Below are 24865 nucleotides of genomic sequence, written 5' to 3' on the forward strand. Positions count from 1 at the left end.
GTTATTTACAAAAAACAAAAACAATGAAATTTTAAAAGAACCAATAAAGGCAATGGAAATTTTTTTTTTAAAATATTTTAAACCCATTCCTTTTTTTTATTGTTTAAGTGCTATATTTGATCCTAGAATTAAACAAGAAGGTTTAGAGACATTAACTGAAAATTTACAAAACGTAGCATTTGCCAATCAAATAGGAGAGGTAAAAAATTGTATTGCAGAGGTATATTTCCAATATGAAAACAGGTACGGGAACCCGCAAAGACACGAAATACACAGGGAAGTTGCATCAGAAACAACAAATGAAGACTTTTACACCTGGAGTGCCTTTAATAAGCCGAAGAGGAACCAAACCCGAAGCACAGGCACAGCCTCCTCTTCAAAAGCACCAACGGCAACAACGAATATACTGTCCGCCATGCAGTCACAGAGTAACGAGCTTCAACAATATTTGGGAACTCCCAAAATGTTACTAACAGATCCACAACAAAGAGCCAACTTTGATGTCTTAGAATATTGGAAAACCAGAAAATGTATTTTTCCGGTATTATCAAGACTTGCTTGGATGTTTTTGCTGTTCATATCTCAATCGTCTCATATGAACAAACATTTAGTGCAAGTGAAAGAATTTTAAATGAAAGGAGGACTGAACTTTCACCAAAAATGATTGAAGTCCTCACATGTCTTCGAGATTGGGAACGGTCGCACCATCAAGATCAATACGAGGTTGTCGACAATACTTTAATAGAATCATTTCAATTTTGTAATAGAGATGATACGAATGAGGGAGGTCTTAGTCAACCCCAAAATTAGTTGTTTTGTAAATTATAACTTGTAAATTAATTGTCAATTATTGCACTCTTTTTTCTTTATCAAGTTTTTGTCCCAAGGTTTTTAACGAGGCAATAATTATTGTAATTTCTTATTTTATTTTTTGATAAATAAATAAATTTAATTTTTCTTATATTAAAATTTTAATGTATTAAAATTGAATTAATATTTGAAATGTTAACCAAAAAAAAAAATTAATTTAATTGAATTATTGATATTCGAAAAGAAGTTAACTAAAAACAATTACATTTATTCATTTATAAATTGTTAATTATTCATTTGAAAAGTTAACTAAACAAAACAAAATAAAATAAAAAATCAAAAAAAGGGGTTAACTCGGCCTGACCCGCAGCCTAACCCGGTGGGTTAGGGTTGGCCGGCTGGGCTAGGCCAGCCAATCCCCCAAAAATGGCAGGCCTAACCCGACCTGCCTTTGTTGGCGGGCGGGTTAGGACCGACCCGCCAAAATGAGTAACCCGCCGTGGGTCGGGTCGGGTTAGGCTGAGCGGGTTACTTTTCCAACTCTAAGCTCGGCCAAGCTTGCATTTAGCATACAACTTGTGAAGCTCGAGCTTAATATCAAATCGGGCAATTAGTCTTCAAAACTCGAAACGAGCATTAAACACTAAGGGACAGATGTTGTGTGTAATTTTTCCATTAAGCTTGGAGAAGTCAGAGTTCTGTGAGGTTATAGTTCAACCCAGAATTAGTTGGGCTCAACACTTGTCCGACCCAGCATAAGGTCATCGAGATATAGCTCGACCCACATAAGCTAGTCGCGACCAATCTCGACAACTATTCAAGCAAATCACAGATAAGCTCAGATTCTAGATATTTCAGAAGATATCAGATCAACAACAATAATGGTGCGATCTTAGAGCTCAATCGCAAGAATATCAGAGTTGCATTTCAGTATTAATTGTAATTCCTTTAATTTTGCTATTTCTTTTGTAAAAACTTGTATATAAACCTTTTCCAACGATGGAATAGGGGTTAGCAAATTATTCTAGACAATAAATTATTTTCTTGTAAGCTCTCTAAGCAAATAAGAAAAATAATAAATGTAGGCTCAAGATCTAAACTTGCCGAACCACTTTAAAAACCTTTCGTATTCTTTACTTGCTTTACATTTACTTTATTTTGCATATTTTTATATCACATTACTGATTATCTTTAATCACGCACACATTCGTTTCGGTTCCACCAAGGTCAATCGGATCGTTCTAGTTGGTGTAATTCTTGCATCAACATTAAGTAACATAAATAAAAATATCATATGTCAAACTTAAGCGAAAAGGAAGGAAACCAAATTTAATGCAATGAAATAATATGGATAAAAAATTGCTTAGATGTTCTCTCACAAACTCGAAGTCCAAATTAATTAAGAACATTGTGGACAGAATTCTTGTTATATACATCAAGAAATCAGTCAGCATGCACAACCAAAAAAAATTATTTTCATTGTTCTAGTTTGTATATAAAAAGACTGTATACGTAATTTATTCGTCTAACATTTTTTTTCTTGTAAGGTTATTGTCCAAGAATATTCATAAGACACAATGGATTCACATGGAAAATTTTCAGGCATGCACCATGCCTTAAAGACCTTTAACTTGACTCCAAAACTTCATTTCTTTTTCAGCTTTAACTAGTGTGAACATAAAAAATTTCTGGGATCTATTAACTTAATAATATCAATAGAGACACGTGAGTGTGAAAAGAAAACGTGAAGTGTCCAAACTGGCTGCTTTTGTCGGCTTACCAAATTTGGCTTAAACAAATATTAATTCTTGGGTTTCCTCACATATTTGTAAAAAAATATTCTTCTTGGTCGTATAAACTAATATAAAATTTCAAGATTCTTTAATTTTATTTCAGTCAAAATCGACTGGCATGGAACATGCCTGATCTATTGACCATAGACACATTTTCAGGTGATTTAACATCGTTGTCATGCGTTAATTGAGAGTTGAAATATCAAGAAATTTCAAGATTTTAGCCTCTATAAAAAGTTGTACATGGCAAAGGCTTTCCACCAGACAAACAAAAAACTTAAAAGTAACTCACTCTCCAAAATCAGATACAGCATAATGGCGGCTTCCCTCCAAAATCCTAACTCTGAAAGCCAAATTCCTGCTGATCTCCTTACAGCTCGCATTATTGAAATCCGTGCCAGCATTTTGAAACTCGAATCTCTGAAGCCTTCAAAGCAAGTTAATAGTCTCTTCACTAATCTTGTGAAACTATGTACCCTCCCATAATCCATAGACATTAAATCCTTATCCCCAGAAGTTCAAAAAATGCGCCAAAGTCTCATAATTCTATATGGCCGGGCTGAAGGCTTATTGGAGCTAGAGTTTGCAACATTTATAACCAAACTCCCCCAACCTCTAAACAATCTCAATCTCTTTCCTTATTATGGAAATTATGTAAAGTTAGCCAGTCTAGAATACACAATACTCTCTGAGAATGGATTGATGCAACCAAAGAAGGTACCGTTGTGGGTTCAGGTCCAATGCCTGTAATGTCTCTAATAATGGCTTCACATCACATGAAATCCACACACTTTGATAACTTTGATATTGATGGGAAGGCCAATCATATGGCTCGTAAAATTGTTTCAGATACCGAGTTTGAAAAGAGGATGAAATTTCATACTTGTGACATACTGGAAGTGAAGAAGAAGCTAGGAGAATATGATTGCATATTCTTGGCAGCTCTTTTTGGAATGAGTAAAGAAGAGAAAATGAAGATTCTTGGGCATATTAGGAAGTACATGAAGGATGGAGGAGTTTTGCTAGTGAGAAGTGCAAATGGAGCAAGAGCATTTTTGTACCCAGTTGTTGAGGAGAATGAATTGATGGAGTTTGAAGTTCTCTCCATATTCCATCCAACAAATGATGTGATCAACTCAGTTTTTCTCGTTCGCAAGCCAATCTTTTAAACAAGAGAAGCATGATGTGCTTTTCTTAAGCTTGATCACCAGCTTGAATGGTTGTGTATGTTTTTATTTTTCCTTCCATTAAAATAAAGTGGTCTCTGATCGAAGTTGTAATATTACTGTGTTTCCATATAAGGTATTTTCTGTACCTCTTTCTTTTTTATTCTGAGATCTATATAATATGATGCCACTTAAATAATGCAAGCTAATTATTTTATCACTAAAGATTTGGGCACCTCCAAAAGATTTTGTTTCCACTTTTCATTCCTTCGCCAGTATTAGAAATTCTTGCCTATAATTTACATATGGGATTAAAGGTAAAGATCGCAAATTCTAGATAAAAAAAAATAAAAATCGAAGTGCCGTGTAAAAATCCTTACTAGAATAAATGTTAATATCCGAGTCGACCATTTTTTACTGTGGGTTATAAGAAAGACCATTTTTACATAAAATTCCGTTTAGCCCAGTCTTCGGTTATAAAAACCACAACTTTTACCAAAATTCCTTGTGAGATTTGAGGGGAAAGATACTTGGCTTCAAAAAAGCATATAAAATGACAAACCAAATGATTGCTTGGCAAAATATACATAATTTCATGTTAAGAAAATATTAAATAGTTCCGTTACTTTACCTTAAATATTTATTATAACAAAAAAAATAACAAGATATGTGATAAATGTCATATACCCCAATTATTTTATTATGTGTTATAAATTAATTAATATAAGCTTCATGATATGTTATCTGTTTAATAATATTAACCTGTGAGATTCATAAGAATAATGTACTTTTTCGAATAAATGAAACAAACATTTGATGTCGAATAAATTAATATTTCCGAGCTTATTTTAAAGATTGTTGTTGTAAATAATCGTAAACAAATCAAGCAAACATCAATCAACAAACACACAATCAACGCAAACCAAACAGATTCAACACACAGTATTTACCATGGTTCACTTGTTCAATAGTGAACAAGCTACGTCCACGTTGAGCTCCAGAATATAGATGCTCGCTGCACTTTCTATTTCGATCAAGAACGGTTACAACCCTCAACCTCTCTCTCTTACAAGATTTCAACCAAGATCAAACAGGATTTGAACCAACAACAGTAAACCTACAATCTAAGATAAGAACACTACACCAGGTTCCCTCCCCACTAAGAAACACAACTCAATGGACAGATTTCCTGCAGATTTACACCCACACGAACAAACCCTAATCTTGAACCCTAATTTGTAACTCAGAGAGATATCAAAATAGAGAGAAAAACACGTTAATGAAAAACTGAAGAGCCATCAGCTTTTATAGGTTTGACTCAGCCTAAGTCTTCAGCCGTTAGATCTGGATTCAAACCAACGATCAGGATTGAGTGTCGGTTTAAGTCACAAAGGTGTCGTTTTAAGGCTTCACATTTAACAATTGTGCGACTGCATTCTGCACAAACCGATATTGTTAGTACCTAATTGGGTAATCCATGGCCATGGGGAACGAAAGGGAGAAAAACATTTTTTAATTGTCAATGGGCTGAACTATTTTCCCACCCTAGGTTTTAGCTAAACTACAATATCATTACGTTGATTTGAACTGTTAGTCTCCAAAATTTAGGGCTGTATACGAGCCGAGCCAAACACCATGGTGTTTGAAGCTTGGCTAGTGAAAATTTAGCGAGCTCAAGCTCGAGCTTGAGTTCATCAAGCTTTGAAAACCAAGCTCGAGATGATTTGCTGAGCTCAGCTTGTCTATTTCTTCCTCTTCCTCTTGAACAAAATTATCGTATTAAAAATCAAAATCAAAAGTCAAGTTTTGTCTGTGCCATCAAAATTATAGTACACCCATCTGACAAAATACCCAACCAAATTTTCACATCAAAATTACATTTATAATTATAAATAAATCACACACAAATAGATTACATCCTCTCTCTTGCGTAAACAAAAGATGAACTCAAATCCACCATAAAATAATTTAACAAATCGAACACATATGTGGAATTACTACTTTCAATCACTTGAACATGTCAAGCATTTCGTAGAAGAAAATGCAACTTGGTTAAGGAAAAAGCGAGACAGGAAAGAGAAGAGAGAAGACAAGAAGAAGACGGAAAAGAGAAGACAAGAAGAAGGAAAATAGAAAAGAGAAAAAAGAGAAGGAGAGACAGGAAAGAGAAGAGAGAAGATAATAAGAAGACGGAAAAGAGAAAAGAGAAGGAGAGAGAGGAAAGACAAGAAGAAGAAGGAAAATAGAAAAGAGAAAAAGAGAGAAGAAGTGACAGCTGCTGAAGACCTGAAGTAGAAGACTCCCTAGTTAGTAAAAAAGCGTATTATACGCGAATTATACGGACAGCCGTATAATTCGCGTATAAAACGTGCGTATCGAATTTTGTAAAATCTATCGTATAATTCGCGTATAATAAAGTATACCGTATAATTCGCGAATTTTTGAAAAAAAAAAAAAAAAGCATAATCTCACACCCTCAAAACGACGTCGTTTTGGTGGGTTTATACAAAAAATTAAAACAGATCTGGTTCACTGGTTCAATCGTTCTTCTTCAATTCTTCAGCAGTTCAGCAGCAGTTCTTCTTCTTCCTCAGTTCTTCTTCAGCTTTTCTTCCTCACAAATTTCCACAAGCAATCAATCAACTCCCACAATCAACACACAACAATCAACTCCAGCAAATAATCAATTTCCACAACCTTTGTCTCTTTTGTATAGACATAAGTTTATACTTTATACAAAAGAGACGAAGGTTTAACTTTTAAGAAGAAAGTGAAGACTGAAGAGAAGGTAGAACAAAGAAAGAGAAAGAAGAGAAGAAACTTACAGAAGAAAGAGAGAAGAAAGTTTTGAAAAGAACGAGAAAATGAAAGAGAAGAGAAAGGAGGGAGAAAATTTAATAAAATATATACTTTTAAGTTTTAACTTTTACTTGGTACATTTGTAATTTTTGTAAACTGACTGCAGGGTGTATTTGTAATTTTTGTAAACAATTGGTTTTGTTATGATTGTGTTTGAGTCTGGAGACTATAATTTGAATATCAGTTATATTTATATATTGTGTATTTGTGTTATTGGTTAATTGAATACTTTGTATTTGAAATGTTATATTGATTTTAACCAGGTAGTCCATAAAAATGTTAAAACTAAGATTGATATTGCCGTATTTTTCAAAACGTATTATTGATAATGCACCATATTAAACCCGTATATACCCGTACCGTATTTTTTCCGTATCCGAATTTTATGGCCGAATTTTTATAAACGTATTTTTCACCGTTTGCCGTATTATACCCATAAAATTCCCATACCCTTTTTTTGCCGTACCCGTATTTACTAACTAGGGAAGACTCTAGGGCTTTTGTACTTTTGGAATAATTTATATAGTAAATGTTAAATATCATATATCCCCCCATACTTGAAAACATTGCACTTATACCCTTTTGAGCCGTTTGTGAGCCTATCGAGCCGAGTACTCGGTGGCTCGAGGTTCAGCTTGATGGATAATCGAGCCATTCGAGCTTGATATCGGCTTGACTTTAGCTCGCGGCTCGGCTCACATACAGCCCTAGTCTCCATTCATTCAAATTGGTATTTGATTGAGTATAAATATATTAAAAGGTAAATTTTATCCTTATTCATCATTTTTAAATTAATAAATACAATTTCAACGGAAAATCAACAAATTAATAAATAATTAAATAATATAAGCCATATCTTTAATACACATAGTTTTACCGTAATAATTTCTTCCTAATTTCACAAAAAAAAAAAATTAATTAAATTAAATTTAGCAAATCTTCCTTGCAACAAAATAAATCCATCAACTCCAAATTATTGTTCAAATACGTATCCCTGTCATCTCTTCCATGATAAAAAGTTTATGATGAAACCAACCAGAAAATATATATACAAAAATCAAGCCCAAATCAACCCAACGTTCAACCAAATCTGAATCAAAGTCTCAGATGAATAACGATGGCGTTGAGGAGTGAAGAGAAAAGAATTGCAGCAAAAGAATCTTGAGAAAAGAGGAGAAAGAAACGGTTAAGAGAGAAAACAAAATCAGATCTGGAAAATTTTTTCTGCTTAAAGACGAAAGCTACAGTACAAAGCACATACATACTGCTTTCTTTAGTAAAACGCAGCGTATTGGTAAAGTTATGTCTGACCCTATTCTACTCACATATGACACTCTGGTCCTTAGACCTTTATACACAATATTCCCCCTGAAACTGAACTATCCTCACATATGACACTCTAACAAACTGCTGCAGTCTTATGACCTGCAGACTAAAAAACAGAATCTTTACACAAATCTGCAGGCAACAAACAGAATCAGCTCACAAACTGCATTTCTCCACAAAAAAAAAAACTGCATCAAAGATGTTTCACCAAAAAAAAATCTGCAGTCAAGCAACTGCTCCATATACTGCATTTCTCCACAAAAAACTGCATCAAAGATGTTTCACAAAAAAAAAAAACTACAGTCAATCAGCTGCTCCACACACTGCACAAATCAGCTTCACACACTGCACAAACTCCATTTCTTCACAAAAAAATTGCTCCACACACTGCACAAACTGCATTTCTTCACAAAAACTGTAGTAAATTAACTGCTCCACACACTTCACAAACTGCATTTCTACAAAAAACTACAGTCAATCAACAGCTTCACACACTGCACAAATTCACACACTGCACGAACTGCAATTTTGCAAAACATCAAAAAAAACAACATTCAACCATCAACAATCAGCTATAGACAAACGTCTTTGGTTCAATTTTCTTGGATTTTTCTTCTTTTTCTTTAAGAATTTGTGACTCAATTTCTGAAATTAGTAAACATGGAAGCTGGATCCAGTAGCGTGACAGCTTCAGGAACTCCACCTACTCTACCTACAATCTCTGTAAAGCTTCTTGACAGGAATTAATCATTTTGGCGTTCAAAGATTCTTCCAACCTTAATTTCGCATGGTCTTGATGGATATGTGACTGGGGAAAAAGAATGCCCTCCGATGTTTGTAATGGAATCCGACGAGGAGTCTGGCAAATTGGTCAAGAAAGGAAACCCTAGCTACTACAATTGGAACAAAATTGATCAATTCTTGGTAAGTTGGCTCTTATCTTCACTTTCAGAGTCCATGTTCCGTCATGTAGCTAAGTGTGGCACTTCATATGAAATATGGAACACTCTTGAACTTCATTTCCAATCACTGTCCAGAGCTAGAACTTTACACTTGCGAAACTTATTACAAACCACTAAGAAGAATGCACTTAGTATTAGTGAATATGTCTTGACTATGAAAGGTTTAGGTGATGAATTTATTGCCAGTGGAGTGTCGATTAGTGATGAAGAGTTGTTGTTGTACATTTTAGATGGATTAGGTCCTGAGTATGACGCTATAGTGGCTTTATTGACTACCAATAGTAATCACATGACCTTGCAAGAAGCGCAATTCTTCTTACATAAACATGAAATGAGGCTTGAAAGACAGAATAGTGCTCTGAACATGTTTCTTGATCAACTAGCCTCTGCTTTGGTAGCCTCTAAACAGAACTCTAGTAATGGCAGCTCTGATCCTAATTCTGGAATGAGTCATCATAATTCTGGTTTAAGCTCTGATACCATGAAGAGAAAAGAATTGCAGCAAAAGAATCTTGAGAAAAGAGGAGAAAGAAACGGTTAAGAGAGAAAACAAATTCAGATCTGGAAAATTTTTTCTGCTTAAAGACGAAAGCTACAGTACAAAGCACATATATACTGCTTTCTTTAGTAAAACGCAGCGTATTGGTAAAGTTTTGTCTGACCCTATTCTACTCACATATGACACTCTGGTCCTTAGACCTTTATACACAATAAGGAGAGACATAACGATGGCGTTGAGGAGAGACAGATGGTGGAGGAGAGATGTCAAATCCCAATCCCACTAAATTATTTTTTTTTTTTTTTTTTTTGTGAAGTTGTCCACTTTTAGCCAAGGCCTGCATGGGTATGCTTTTAGGCACGTAAACACCCTTCACCCAAAACGTTGAGTCATTAAGTGGTTGGAGTCTTATATATATAACAGGGTTGGGGTCGTATTTTCGAAACCAGCAATACTCACTTATAAAAGGTCAAACACACAAGGGTTTACCCTCCAGTTTATGCTTAACCAACTTAAGAACCCTAAAAAAATGGGAATAAATAAATAGTTAAACAGAAGTAGCTACTGTAAAACATGGATATTCATGCTGAATTGTATCTTAGCAATACATTAAATAATATTTGTCAAATTTAATACAATGAAATAATGTGCGTCCATATGGATCAAAAATTGCATTGAGGTTCTCTCTGAAGTATCAAGAAATCAGTTAACAAGTGTTAGAGTTGTCGACCACTTCAACAATAGCGAGCCACACAGACGCATTCAAGGGTTTGGGCTTATTCCATAAAGAGTCAGCTGAATGATTTCTCTAAGTAATTAATTCCTAATTGAGTTAGGGCTTAGGAAAATAGATCCTTATAATATTAAGTTTTACTCTTTAAACATATTATATAAACTTATTATTCTCTAACTTACTCTTTAAACATATTATATAAACTTATTATTCTCTAGTATGAGAGTGATAGAAAATCATAAGGCAAATTATATTCATTGTAACGAGAGAGGTGAGACAGTATTTCAATAATATTGACTCTGTTGGACGGAACCTATTAATTTGGTGAACCAGGCAAGTCGCACGTATTATTCTTTCTCTTTACTTGTATGTGTTTACTGTTTTTGATTTCATATTACTCTCGATTGTTTTGGCAAGCACACCCCAATAATTTTTTCTTTTCAAGTTTATATATAAAAAGATTTTATACATAATTTATTCGTCTAAATTTTTCTTTCTCGAAAGTTTACCATGCAAGAATATGACAGACAATGGACTCACATGGAAAATGATCAGGCGTGCTCCATGATTTGACTTCAAAACTTCATTTCTTTTCCAGCTTTCTATTGTGAACATGAAATGTATCTGGGATCTATTAACTTAATAATTTAACAGTGATAGGTGCATGGGTGTGAAAAGAATTAGTACAACTATGAAGTGTCCAAGCTAACTGTTTTTCTTGGCTTACCAAATTTGGCTTAAACAAATATTAACAAACTTTAGGTACAGTGTCATAAACTAATGCAATATTTTCTTCTTGGTTATATAAACTAATATAAATACTTTTTTCTTGGTCATACAAACAATTATATATTATCAAGAATCTTCAATTATTTTTCTCTTTCTCAAGATCGAATGCCATGAAACATGCCTGATCTATTGACCTTAAACATTTTCAGGAGATTTAACATCATTGTCATGCGTTAATCAGAGTTAAAATATCAGGAACTTTCAAGATTTTATCCTATATAAATAGTTGTATGTGGCCGGGGCTTTCCACAAGACAAACACAAAACTCAAGTAATTAACTCACTCTCCAATCTCAGACACAGCATAATGGCTTCCCACTAAAACCCCAACTCTGAAAGCCAAATTCCGGCTGAGCTCCTTACAGCCCGCATTATGCAAATCCATGCCAGCATTTCGAAACTCGAGTCTCTGAAGCCTTCAAAGCAAGTCAATAGTCTCTTCACTCAACTTGTGAAACTATGTACCGTCAATTCATCCATAGACGTTAAAGCCTTGTCTCCAGAAGTTCAAAAAATGGTCCAAAGTCTCATACTTCTATGTGGCCGAGCTGAAGGTTTATTGGACCTGGAGTTTGCATCATTCATAATCAAACTCCCCCAACCTCTAAACAATCTCAATCTCTTTCCTTATCATGGAAATTATGTGAAGCTAGCAAATCTAGAATAAACAATCCTCTCTCAGAATCGAGTGGTGAAACCAAAGAAGGTAGCCTTTGTGGGTTCGGGTCCAATGCCTCTAACATCTCTTATAATGGCTTCACATCACATGAAATCCACACTTTGATAACTTTGATATCGATGAGGCGGCCAATCATGTGGCTCGGAAAATTGTTTCTTCTGATGCCGAGTTTGAAAAGAGGATGAAACTTCATACTTGTGACATAATGGAAGTGAAGGAGAAGCTAGGAGAATATGATTGCATATTCTTGGCAGCTGATGTTAGAATGAGTAAAGAAGAGAAAGTGAAGATTCTTGGACATATTAGGAAGTACATGAAGGATGGAGGAGTTTTGCTGGTGAGAAGTGCAAATGGAGCAAGAGCATTTTTGTATCCAGTTGTTGAGGAGAATGAATTGATGGAATTTGAAGTTCTTTCCGTATTCCATCCAACAAATGATGTGATCAACTCAGTTGTTCTCGTTCGCAAGCCAATCTTTTAAACAAGAGAAGCATAATTAGCTTTACTTAATAAGATCGCCAGCTAGAATGGTTACGTGTGTTTTTATTTTTCCTCCGTATTAAAATAAAGTGTTATCTGGTTTGCTTTGCTCTAAATTGTAAGTGTGCTTCCATGTAAGGCATTTTCTGTAACCCTTCTTCTTTAATTCTGAGTGTTTATGGTAAGATATGATGCCTCTTAAATATTGCATGGTAATGAAGCACATAAAACCATTGAAGCTTCTAACATTAATATTTAAGAGGCGCCGATTTATGAAGTGTAATTTTGTTGAGGGAGCTTCCAAGAAAATAAACAAGTACGCATATTGCAGCAAATATTATTTTAGCATTAAAGATTTGGGCACTTTCAAAAGACGTTGTTTTCACTTTTCACTGCTTCCCCCAGTCACATTTCTGGAAATGTAATACTGATAAAAGGGCAGTACTCTTGACTGTGAAGCAAACTGGCTGGGATATATAAACCACCTTTTTTATATATAATTGAGCAAAAGACATGTTTGATGTTCCCACCCAAGGTAAAGCGAAATGACAAGTTCCCACGGTGGTTCACAAATTTCAGTTTCTCACCAACACTGTTACTAATTTTAGGTCCCGACACATATATATATAGAAGATGTTATTACTATACTGCCTTAACAAATAAGTTAACAAATTATTTTTAAGCCCAAACTAGGACAAGTAGAAAATAACCATCTCAAATTTAACCCACATTACAGCTCTCCACCGTCTCTCTGCCTCCACCTCTAACACTACTGGCCAGGAGATCCCGGCCGTGATCGCCTAGTCAGGAGCCGATCTCGGTCGGTATCGCCTGGCCAGGAGGTGGTGGTGGTGGTGGTTCAGAATCATTGTCTAGGCCAAGGTTTGCTGGTTGGGCCAAAATATCCAACAGTTAGTGGGCGTATTTCAAAGTCATGTGGATTGGTGGCTGACGGCAGCGAAACTGGTACAATCAATCCACAACAACAAAGGACTTCAAAGACAATCAAAATCTGGGATGGCGAAATTAAGAAATAGTTTGAATCGGCAGTACGGGAGAGACAAACAATGAAGAGAAACCACCCAAAAAATTGTTTTCATCAAGCATTAGAGGGGGATAGCAAGGAGTCTTTCTCTTGCAGTTGCATCCGTATGAGGTTGAAGGAAAAGAGAAAAGACATGTTGTCGTTTTATTTTACAAGCTTAGTGCTTTTCTGTCACCACCCACCACCCCACCCCATTTTTTTTTCTCTCGTTTGTTTTTTCTATGATGATTGATTGATTTGGGTTAGAAGTGTTTGTAATTTGTGGTGGTTTTGTGGCGGTGGTGATGGCTATATTGGGTTGTTCTGGTGGCGGCTCATTTTCAGTTTGGATCTAGGATTTAGAATTGACTGTTATATTACACAATTTTCTGTTATTTTAAAGGGTAGGAATTTGAGATTTATGAACCAGGGTTGCCAATTTGCTTTACCTTGGGTGGGGACATGTAAGTTTGCTTTATACAACTTAACTCGGGGGGAAACGGCATTTTTCCACTTAAATAATGGTGTAATGAGACTTTTCCACCCATAAACTATTAAAATACTATTTTAATATCCAAATTTATATTTTGTATCTGATTTTGGTATCATTTTAACTCTATACCACCGTCATTCTCTTTTTCGATCATCACTTATTAAACCCCTCAAACCATACTTACGCTGACATTGTCAATCATCGAAAATTGAGTGATTAAGGTTTGCGCAGTTGTCCCTCTTAAGTCAATTTTTGATCGATACCAACCACCAAAATTTAACCTTCCACAACCAAAAAATTTATCAGTATTCTCTCTTTGAAAGCCCTAATAATTTAGACTGAGTTTGCTTTGTTTTCATCATCAAAATATAAATTTGAGTAGTAAAATGATATTTTAAAAGTTTATGAGTAAGAAAATGTCATCAAACCATTATTTGGGTGAGAAAAATTCGTTAACTCCTCAATTTGGTTACCAATAAGTCCAAGAGAAACTGAAAGAATATAAGTTCAGTCTGCGGGGAAAAATACTAGGCTATCAAAAAGCATATAAAATGACAAACCAAATGATTGCTTGGCAATATAATTTCATTTTAAGAAAATATTATACAAGCTTGATGATATGTTATTGGTCCAATTTTATATAAGAATAATTAACTCTTTGGAACAAATGAAGCGAACTTTGGAAGTATAATAATAATTTTAAAGATTGTAAGTGTGCATCACACAATATAAATAGTAGTTGGGTAGTCCATGGCAATCAAAGGGGAAAAAAACAATTTTTAATTGTGAAGTGGGTCAAATCATATTCCAATGGAAGGTTTCTCTAAATTACAATATCATACCCTTGGTTTGAAAAACCTTCAGGGGCGTTTGATTTAAGGAATGTTGGATTACTAGAAAGTTAGATTACCTTGAAGATTATTGAGAATCTTTAGGAAAATGTGTTTGGTTAATTGGTGGGTATGTTATATTAATATATTTGGTTGTGGGGAATAAATTGGTGGGTATGTTATTTAAATTACTGATTGTCCTCTAATTAAATATTATTATTATATTAGTTTTTAATATTGATTATTATTTAGATTATTATAACCCCCTTGCATTTAAAAACTTAACAAAAACAACATCATAATAAAAGTTTGGAAAATCAACAAAGCAACCCCACCAACCCAGCCACTGTCGGCCGTCGGCAACCACCGCAAGCCACCAGTAGCTGGCAACCGAACGGCACATGGAAGGCAGGAAATGGCCTCCATGAGTCGTCTGGCCATTCCCAGCTAGAGATTTGGACGAAAATGGCCAGACATTACAAATTTGGCCGTCGACGGCCAGATCAATGGCTGTTGACGGCCAGATTAGATTTGGTAGTCAACGGCCAGATCTAGCTGGAAATGGCCATATCGACGCCTGGTGGCCATTTTCGGCCTTCCGTGCGTCGTTCCTACTGCAGCGGTGGTTACCGACAGCAGGTGCGTGGGGGTGGTGGCTTGGGTGAGCTGCAATTTGTTTTGAATTCAAGAGTAATTTTGTCCAAAAAGTTAATTAATTGTAAAAGTCATATTCATGTAAATAAATTTAAAAATAAGGGCATTATTGTCCTAAAATTTTATTAATAAGGGATAGAATTGAAACAAAAAAAGATTACCTTGGTTATCTTAGAATACCTAAGAAAATGTAGGTAATAAGATTACCTCTAATATTACCAACAGTAACTACTATTGGTATTTGAAGATTACCGAAATCTTATATTACTTGATAACCAAACGTGGTAATCAAATAATATAAGATGACATAACTTCAGTAATCTCACATTACCCCCAACCAAACGCCCCCTCAAAGTTATTAATTAGTCTCCAATCCATTCATTCAAACTGGGATTAGACAAACAATATCAATTTACTCTTATATCATTATTAAAATAACAAATACAGTTTCAAAATACTCTTTAATCTCCCATTCATCTTGAATCACCAAATTTAATGTAATATCCTCATAGTTTTGAATTTGAATTATGGGTTGATTTTTTTTTTTTTTTTTTTTTGAATAGTAGATAAAAAAATTAATTTTTTTGCACAGTTTGAAATGTTTAAGTGGGTAATGGGAATATCTTCTAAATTTTAAATATCATTTTTTAATAAGAAGGATATTAAATAACCACTACTGAGTGGTCCAATGGTCAACTAGGACTCTTGAGTGTATTACTCAAGAGGTCTTAAGTTAGATCCACCTAAGTTACTAATAGGGGTGGCCACTGAGAGGATTTACTCAAGTATCAACTTCAGGGTCCTGAGAGATTAGTTAAGATACAGCAAGCTGACTCGGACACCATCAGTCACCAAAAAAAAAAAAAAAAAAAAAATTAGAGTTTAGGGTTTACGGGTGACCACTGAGAGGATTTACTGGGTTGTCAACTTCAAGGCTCCGAGTATGTTTTTGGTCGATGGAAGCAGAGGAATTTTCGATTATAAAGTTTCCTTTTCGTGTAAATTTTAGTCTTAATGTTTTGTCGATGTTATTTCTATTCCAAGAAGTAGCATTTTAAGTGAAGGAATGATTCCTGAGTGAGTTAGCATGGTCAAGTAGGAGAGTAAGTTTAGATTTCTTGAGGTAAATAATTCTCACATACCGTACCTATTAAATATATTTTAATGCATTATTAAATTAATTGTTTAATTTGTATTGGATTGAAACTCACCATATATATTTCTGTATTGAAGGTAAATGTTATTTCACTCAAGAGTTATTTTAAACATTATATTACTAAAGTTTCCTAAATAAAATAAAAGTATTTGTGTTACTGTTTTGCTAAAAAATTAAATGGTTTTTGGCTCACTGTCTATAGTTCTGTACAGTTACTGTTCGGCTTAATTACTGTTACCGTTACTGTTTTGTTCAACTGAATTACTTTTATGAATTGATCTGTCCACTGTTCTAGCTAGGTCACCGGGAATATAGGTCGTTCTATACTTCTATGTGACGTGAGTTGTGTGTTTAGTGAGTCATTTGGTTTGTGGGATAATGGAAGAATTTTTTATTCAAGTACTAATCTCTGGGTAATTAGATATATTTTATTTCATTTTGTACTACTGTTGAATTTTTAGGGTTGTTACATTTAATTTTCCAAATTAATTAAAAAATAAACCAACAAAATACTCCAAAAAATAAAAATTGCATCCATTATGGATCAAAAATTGCATTGAGGTTCTCTCTGGAATTCGAAGTATCAGTTAGCAAGCATACCCTAATAGTTTAACAGAGACACGTGCATGAGTATTCGTCTATCATACAAGAGTATTTTTAAGATACACAATGGATTCACATGGAAAATGTTCAGGCATGCTCCATGCCTGGAAGACCTTGAATTTTTACTTCAATACTTCATTTCTTTTCCAGCTTTCTAGTGTGAACATGAAAAGTACCTGGGATCTATTAACTTAATAATTTAACAGAGACACGTGCATGGGTGTGAAAAGAATTAATACAACTATGAAGTGTCCAAGCTAACTGCTTTTCTTGGCTTACCAAATTTGGCTTAAACAAATATTAACAAACTTTGGGTACAGTGTCATAAACTAATGCAATATCTTCTTCTTGGTTATATAAACAATTATATATTATCAAGAATCTTCAATTATTTTTCTCTTTCTCAAGATCGAATGCCGTGGAACATGCCTGATCTATTGCCCTTAAACATTTTCAGGAGATTTAACATCATCGTCATGCTTTAATCAGAGTTAAAATATCAGGAACTTTCAAGATTTTATCCTATATAAATAGTTGTATGTGGCCGGGGCTTTCCACAAGACAAACACAAAACTCAAGTAATTAACTCACTCTCCAATCTCAGACACAGCATAATGGCTTCCCACCAAAACCCCAACTCTGAAAGCCAAATTCCGGCTGAGCTCCTTACAGCCCGCATTATGCAAATCCATGCCAGCATTTCGAAACTCGAGTCTCTGAAGCCTTCAAAGCAAGTCAATAGCCTCTTCACTCAACTTGTGAAACTATGTACCCTCAATTCATCCATAGACGTTAAAGTCTTTTCTCCAGAATTTCAAAAAATGTTCCAAAGTCTCATACTTCTATGTGGCCGAGCTGAAGGTTTATTGGATCTTGAGTTTGCATCATTCATAATCAAACTCCCCCAACCTCTAAACAATCTCAATCTCTTTCCTTATTATGGAAATTATGTGAAGCTAGCATATCTAGAATTTACAATCCTCTCTCAGAATTGAGTGGTGCAACCAAAGAAGGTAGCCTTTGTGGGTTCGGGTCCAATGCCTCTAACATCTCTTATAATGGCTTCACATCACATGAAATCCACACACTTTGATAACTTTGATATCGATGAGGCGGCCAATCATGTGGCTCGGAAAATTGTTTCTTCTGATGCCGAGTTTGAAAAGAGGATGAAATTTCATACTTGTGACATAATGGAACTGAAGGAGAAGCTAGGAGAATATGATTGCATATTCTTGGCAGCTCTTGTTGGAATGAGTAAAGAAGAGAAAGTGATGATTCTTGGACATATTAGGAAGTACATGAAGGATGGAGGAGTTTTGCTGGTGAGAAGTGCAAATGGAGCAAGAGCATTTTTGTACCCAGTTGTTGAGGAGAATGAATTGATGGAGTTCGAAGTTCTCTCCATATTCCATCCAACAAATGATGTGATCAACTCAGTCGTTCTCGTTCGCAAGCCAATCTTTTAAACAAGAGAAGGATGATTTGCTTTCTTTAATAAGATTGCAGGCTACAATATTGGTTTCGTGTGTTTTTATTTTCCTCCGCATTAAAATAAAGTGTTATCTGGTTTGTTTTGCTCTAATTGTAATGTAAGTGTGCTTCCATATAAGATATTTTCTGTAACCCTTCTTCTTTAATTCTGAGCGTTTATAATATGATATGATGCCGCTTAAATATTGCATGGTAATGAAGCACATAAACCATTGAAGCTTCTAACATTAATATTTAAGAGGCGCCGATTTATGAAGTGTAATTTTGGGGAGGTGTGAATTTGTATTAAAAACTAAGAGAAATCAAGAAAGAGGAATTCGATGAAAATTGCTTCGGGTATTGATTGAGAGTAACTAATTACAGAGCGGGAACAATTCTCCGTTTTATACACCTTTCTTTTAACAGCTAATTGTAACAAACTATTTAACAGTTTTTTCTTATAAGCAAAACGACATCATTTTGTCTAATTTTACTCTGCTCCTATTACTTGACACTTTTACATTTTTATTCCTTTTTGAGTTGTCAACAGGCGGGAACTTCCAAGAAAATAAACAAGTACGAATATTGCAGCAAATATTATTTTAGCATTAAAGATCAATAATACTATACTTATAAAGAAATCTTACAAAGATTCTCAAACAAAGTGATGTGTCAAAAAATAAATAGAAGAGTGAAACAAAAAGTTAAACTCATTAAATTCACTCTTCCATTCATTTTTTGCCACATCACTTTGTATGGAGATCTTTGTAAAATTTCTTTTTAAGTGTAATATTACTTATTAAAGATTTGGACACTTTTAAAAGAAAAGACTTTGTTTTTACTTTTCACTGCTTCCCCAGTCACATTTCTGGAAAAGTAATACTGATAAAAGGGCAGTACTCTTGACTAGACATGGCAAAACCGGCGATCGGGCTGCGGGTTGGATCTAAACACTTACGGGTCTCACATGTACGGGCCCAAAATAGGTCGATTTAAACGGGTCCAATATTTTGGACCTGCACCCTACCTTATGCAGGTACGGATGGACCTGTGGGTGCCCATACTGTTCATTCTAATTTTAGATTTTTGCAGTTACACCCCCAAATCTTCCTAAAATCTTGATTCTTGAGCAAAATTTGTCTTTCTCAAATCCAAACAAAAATACTCTTATACCCAATATAGTTTTAGTTCAGAAAAAACACATCCAGATTTCTATAATCATTCAAATTATCAACGGGAATTGGATTAAACCAAATAAAAATCTCTAATCCCCAATTTTAGATGTAAATTGAATCCTTTAACATAAAAGAAAATAACTGAAATTTTAAATAATTAATTTTGATGAACTCGGCTAACACAAGATTTAGATAAATCAATATGATCTCTTTTCTTTTTCCCCACAATTTAGAATCCTTTTCCCTAGTTTTCTAAGCTGCCAATCATGAATCAAAACCATACACACAAACAAGCCCAATTAAAAAAAAAAAAAGCCCCTGACATTATTTTCTCCCAAGTTTTCTCACCAACCAAACAGAAACCCAGAACCTAACAAAGAAAAAGGTAAAAAACTTTACCGATTGTCCTCTCATTCCTCATCAACCAAATAAACCCACATAAAAAAATCTAAAAAAAAGAAAAAAATTACACAAGAAAAGCAACAGCAGCACAAGCTAGAAAGTATCTACTAAATACAGTAAATGGAGACAAGACAAATTACAAAAACTTCTAGATTTAGTTTGATTCATGTTACAGTGGTTTCCAAAGGAATACACATGATTGACATATGTTATCTGCAGAACAATAAGAATAAAGCAAGAAGAGCAACCTTCAATATTACTAGATTGTAGCCGAGGAGAAGTTGAAGATGCTGGAGAATCGACTCCAAGAATTGGGGCCGTTGAAGAGTGAAGACGAAGCAAATGAGATCAAATCGACGACGGTGATACACATACCTTGCTGCGCTGACAGTGGAGACTACAAACGTGGCTGATGAGAAGCGGAGACAGGAGAAGCGGCGACATTGGAGTTAGGGATTTTGATGATGATGAGTTTGAGAGAAGGCTGATGAGAGAGTAAGTTTGAGTTAGCTTAGGGATTTTGCGATTTGAGGCAAAATGAAAAGGGGACAGGTTTTTTTAAAAAAAAAAAACAAACGAGTACACGCGGGTGTACCCGCTTAACCGGTTGCCAAAACGGGTCAAGCCGGATACGGGTCAAAGAAAAACGGGTCCAATATTAAAGACACACACCCTATATTTTTACCCGGATTTAGGATCGACCCACAGGTCTAGACCTATTTTGCCAGGTCTACTCTTGACTGTGAAGCAAACTGGCCGGGATATATAAACCACCTTTTTTATATATAATTTAATTTGGTTTCAAGTAAGTCTAAGAGAAACTGAAAGAATATGAGTTCAGTCTGCGGGGAAAGATACTTAGCTATCAAAAAGCATATAAAATGACAAATCAAATGATGATATGTTAGTGGTCCAATTTTATATAAGAATATAATCTACGCTTTGTAACAAATGAAGCGAACATTCGAATTTCGAAGTAGAAGAATAATTTAAAAGATTGTGTGTGTGCACCACACGATATAAATAGTAGTTGGGTAGTCCATGGCAATCAAAGGGGAAAAACAACAATTTTTAATTGTGAAGTAGGTCAAATTAACATTCCCACCGAAGGTTTCTCTAAACTACAATATCATACCCTTGGTTTGAAAAACCATCAAAGTTATTAGTCTCCAATCCATTCATTCAAACTGGGGTTCAACAGAGTTTGAACATCAAAATGTGAATTTACTCTTATATCATTATTAAAATAACAAATACAATTTCAAAATAGCCTTTAATCTCCCATTCATCTTGAATCACCAAAATTAATGTAATATCCTCTAATTTAAATTAATTGTTTAACTTGTATTGGACTGAAACTCACAATATGTATTTCTGTATTGAAGGTAAATGTTATTTCACTCAAGAGTTATTTTCAACATTATATTACTGAAGTTACCTAAATAATATAAAATTATTTGTGTTACTGTTTTGTTCATAAATTAAATGTTTTTTTAATGGTTTTTGGCTCATTAATTGTCCATAGTTATGTACAGTTACTGTTAGCTTAATTACTGTTACCGTTACTATCATGTTCAAATGAATTACTTTTATGAATGAGTAATACTACACCAACAATTTTTTCTCACAAACTTTCTCTCACAATTCTGATATGACAGCTCACAATTAATTAGTGGAACCCATGTGAGACCTATTGTGAACTGACCAATTGCGAACTACCACATCAAGGTTATGAGAAAAAGTTTATGAGAGAGTGTTATTAGTGTAGTATTATTCTTAATGAATTGACCGATTGATCAGTCCACTGTTCTAGCCAAGTCACCAGGAATATAGGTGGTACTAGGAGTGAAATTCAAGTCGAGCAGCTTGCGAGCAACTCAGGCTTAGCTCGAAAATAACTCAAGCTCGATCGGCTCAACTATAGTGTCGAGCCAAGTTTGAACATGTTACTACTCGGCTCGACAAGCTCGCGAGCTTAAGAGAGCTCAAGGGTATATGTGATGCTTTTGAAAGTAATAGGGCGCAACAGTAATTTTTTAGTTTTAAAATTGAAAAATCCACCCATATTCAAAATATATAAAAATCGATTTGGGAATTTTGAAAATTGAAAAAAAAAAACCCTAAAACTAAAACCTCCCTGTCTATCTACTCTGCAAATTTGCCAGTATTCATTATCGATTGTATTATTAATTAGTTGGAAGATGCAGACTTGCTTATTATATCAATCATCTCAAAATTTTCTTTCAATAAAAGTTCTGTTCAATCACAATTTTGTTTATTTAAGTGTAATCTTCGGATGCACCATTCACTATCAACCAGTACGATAGTTCACAATGTTAATACAACAAGGTTAAATTTTAGATTAAGCAAAACTAATTTTTTGGCTAAAAGTGTAACAATTTAGCAGGCATTCTGAATGAGTAGGAGGTAATTGTTTCAGCATATAAAAATAACACAGTAAACAAATCATCATCATGCCCAAACAAATTATGAACACCCAAATTAATAGATTTATTTATGTTTCGTAAAAAATAAAAATTAAAAAAACTTTTAAGAGGGAAAATAATGATGAGGGCATGAAGTTCTCTCAGACAAATGCCTGGATTTGTCGTCACGATTTAGAGTATGGAAAAAATCGGACTCGTCATCATTTTTGTTCATCACCGAGAAACCTTCCTCCTTCATCATTATATCATTATGTTCTCATCATCATTGATGAGCGAAAAAAAAAATAAGGAAAATAAAAAATTAAGACTCTGCGAAACAAAACCCATTAGGTACCTCATACCTGAAAGGTATTTGTAGGTGAGAGATGAACCAGTGCCGCTACTGATGAAGTTATAGAGGCCGTTGAGTTTAGTTTTAGGTTTAGGGTTTTTTATCTTTATATTACCCACAATATGTCTTTAATTTACGACCATACCATCTAATATTCCCAAGTTTTAGTGGGCCTGGGCCTTTCCTTATTTTACCCACAATATGGTTTCTAAAAAACAAAAGATTAATAAAAATTTTATAATTGAAAAAATTATGTAGAAGATGGATGAATATAACAACAATCTAAAGAGATTAGAGATTAAATTAACAATTATAAGCATAAATATTTTCTAATTTGATAAATACTATTTTTCAGAAATAATTATAAAAAAATTTTTACAAGAGTTATAAAAATGTTTAGAATAGATTTATAGTACTTTTTCGTGAAAAACAAAACGCTCAATCAAAAATCCTTTGAAACATTACAAGCAATTTCCATGGAGTTGCCATTATAACATTTGCACAACTTCATGTATAGATATTATACACAAGTACATGGCTTATTAGACAAAAGTGATGACCATTGATCATTAAGCTCGAAAGCTCGATTAACCGAGTTTGAATATCCCTTTAAGGTATCAAGTTCGAGTTCAAACTAGATTCTGTAGCATTTGAGTTGAGCTCGAGTAGTCAGATACTCGACTCGATTTCATCCCTAGGTGATACCATGTGACATGATTTGTGTGTTTAATTGTTATAATGAAATATTCTTTAAATGAATTTGCAAAAGATTATTTAATTTTTAAATACTCATGAAATATTAATTTATTTGTAATGTATAATTAATTTGTATCTAATGTTCTTATAATAAAGATTCTAAAATATTTACTGATTATTCTAAATTATTTGTACTAATGTGTGGTATGTGTGGATTTATTTGTTGAGTGTCGTCTCTAACATTTTTGCAGAGTGAGTTTTTTGTTATGAGATTTTTGGATTTGGAGTATATCAATGGAGCTTCTTTTGGAGAATTCTTGGATTGATTACTTGGAATATGAGAATTTGCCAGGTTAATAGTAGTTTTTTTTTTGAAGAACTTTTTATTCAAGTACTAATCTCTGGGTAATTAGATATATTTTATTTCAGTTTGTTCTACTGTCGAATTTCTGGGGTTGTTGCATTTAATTTTCCAACAAACGACTCAAAAAAAGAGATTGAAAATTAACAAATTAATAAAATAAATAAATAAATTATTTAAGCCATCTTTAATACAACAGAGTTTTTACTTTTAGAAACAATTTCTTGAATAATATTATATGTATAAACTTTTTCATACAAAATGATGTAATACAAAAAGAATAAATGCATTTATACAATAAATCAACTCAACAAATATCGAATTTATATATGTAACGCTTCCCTACTTTCGTCCTATTTTACATAGAATAATTAAAAACAAAAAAAACCTTCCCAGAATCAACTCTAGATTATTGTACAAAAACGGCGACCATGTCTTCTCTTTTATAACAAAAACATTTATGATAAAAATTATTGAATATTTTTGTCAAACTTACATTATATGTGTGCACAATTGTTGTGTGTGTGCACACTGAAGTCAGGCATATGCATGTTGCATTTCATCTTGTATTTTACTTCGTGTGTGCGCACACTCTTCTTCTGTGCTAACATCACATGTCTGACTCACTTTACAAAAATTGTGTTTTTTACTTAACAGCTAAGATATTTTTATTGCATCTTTTGTGCTATCATTTGGACCACTTACAAGTGTCTCAATACCCTTTAGTGGTCCAGGGAAAATCAGACTTTTTTCCTTTTTGATTATGGTCCCAAAAGTTTGGTTGTGGTCCTAAAAGATAGATGAAATATTTTTTATTTTTAGACCAACATATGTTAACCCTTGTTTGCTAACTTGGCAAGAATTGGGGAGCACGAAATTGACCTTTATCATTCTTGCTCATATGTAAAGCCAACCTTTGATATTGTATTTGTTTGTACTATGATTTTTTTTGCACATGTTACGTCTTTCTTATATTATCTTGGCCATCAAGTTTTATCTCTTTCATGGTTTTTATGTGAGTTTTCTCTTTATTATTTGTTTGCCTCTCTTCTTATGGTCTTACAAAATTGGTGAGCTTTTGTTTGTGATCCCAACAAAAGATGAAAGAGATTGTTTGCCACTTGT

General features: G+C 34.0%; 2 non-coding genes and 3 pseudogenes across 2 annotated transcripts; 3 read left to right on the top strand and 2 right to left on the bottom strand.

The window, feature by feature from the left end:
• Window positions 1–2878: 2878 nt before the first annotated feature.
• Window positions 2879–3773, top strand: LOC116108681 (annotated as a pseudogene).
• Window positions 3774–11243: 7470 nt separating this feature from the next.
• Window positions 11244–12096, top strand: LOC116108798 (annotated as a pseudogene).
• Window positions 12097–17429: 5333 nt separating this feature from the next.
• LOC116108763 lies at window positions 17430–18324 on the top strand (annotated as a pseudogene).
• Window positions 18325–22316: 3992 nt separating this feature from the next.
• Window positions 22317–22386, bottom strand: LOC116110098. The gene has a single exon (XR_004124836.1). It is a non-coding gene; the product is annotated as a small nucleolar RNA Z105 (small nucleolar RNA).
• Window positions 22387–22487: 101 nt separating this feature from the next.
• LOC116110112 lies at window positions 22488–22574 on the bottom strand. Its single transcript, XR_004124846.1, has one exon. It is a non-coding gene; the product is annotated as a small nucleolar RNA SNOR75 (small nucleolar RNA).
• Between the last annotated feature and the right edge of the window lie 2291 nt (window positions 22575–24865).

Source organism: Pistacia vera, unplaced genomic scaffold, assembly GCF_008641045.1.
Source record: "Pistacia vera cultivar Batoury unplaced genomic scaffold, PisVer_v2 Contig118, whole genome shotgun sequence".
NCBI classification, from domain to species: domain Eukaryota; kingdom Viridiplantae; phylum Streptophyta; class Magnoliopsida; order Sapindales; family Anacardiaceae; genus Pistacia; species Pistacia vera.